Consider the following 1,151-nt stretch of genomic DNA (forward strand, 5'->3'; position numbering starts at 1 on the left):
TATCTTATCTTACACTGCCCGGCGAGAAATGTCTTTTTTAAAAAGTAAATAATCTGGTGAGTGAAGAAGGCAAGGGAGGTATAAATGAACCAAAATTTGCCAGCAAATGATGGCTACAGATAACATACTTCTAGATTTAATATGCATTTTAACATTTTGTCCATCCCTCTCTTAACAATTGATCAAGTACGGACTTAAAGTGTTTGCTAATTTTTATGGCTGATTTCAAGTTACTGTATATACTTGTGGATAAGCCAAGTTTTCCAGCACATTTTTAATGCAGTTTTTGCGGTACAATTAAGTGCCTTGGCTGATATTTGGGTCGACTTATACTCGAGTATATATGGTATACACAGAATAGGGAGTTGGAGAGATGCACAGTAACCCATAATTTTTCCTACCACATAAATAGAATAGGTATAAATGCCATCAATGGTGTTGATACAATAAAATGTAACATAATTAGGCACGTTTTTAGTATTTATTATATTTGTACTTACTGTAATATAATAAAAATAAGCCCTGGTTGTGCAGTGGTGAAGCATTCTGCTCCTAGTCTAAAAGGTTGGCCGATCAAACCTTCCAGTCATTTCCGGAGAAAGAAAGATGTGGCAGTTTCCATAAAGATTTTTTTTAATGAAGGAGCTGAAGGTTTTATTAAATGGTTACTTATGTTGCTGTAAGGCTGTTGCTTCATTGTATAAAAATAGCACTGGCAAAGGCAAGTGTATTGCAGACTTAAAATAGTGTTGTTCTTCAGCTGATACTGTACAACTAATAAACACTTATCTCCACTCCTGGTCATTTCCAGCAGGAAGAGAATGAAGTATACTGGCCCCAACCCATGTCTGGGCATCAGCAGTAGCTCCATTCAAGGAGAATTAAGATAACAATGTATCTTTGGCGATTCTCACCGCAGATCATTTCATGACTTTTGAATGTAACTAGATCCTAACAAAAATCACAGGCTACTGTGCAAGCCGTGGGCATTTTATTTCTCGGCAGTCATTAGGAAGTTAAGGGGTACTTTTACGCTGGAGTAATTGTTTCACGTTCCATTATTTTATGTATTTCTCATAGGCCTCTTCACTTATTAGTTCAAGTTCTGAAGGGTTAGTCAGCAGTGTCATCTTGTTCAGCCAACCATCTTT

The sequence above is a fragment of the Echinops telfairi genome, unplaced genomic scaffold (assembly GCF_000313985.2).
Source record: "Echinops telfairi isolate 266 unplaced genomic scaffold, ASM31398v2 ScPeMD7_34;HRSCAF=130, whole genome shotgun sequence".
Taxonomy (NCBI): Eukaryota; Metazoa; Chordata; class Mammalia; order Afrosoricida; family Tenrecidae; genus Echinops; species Echinops telfairi.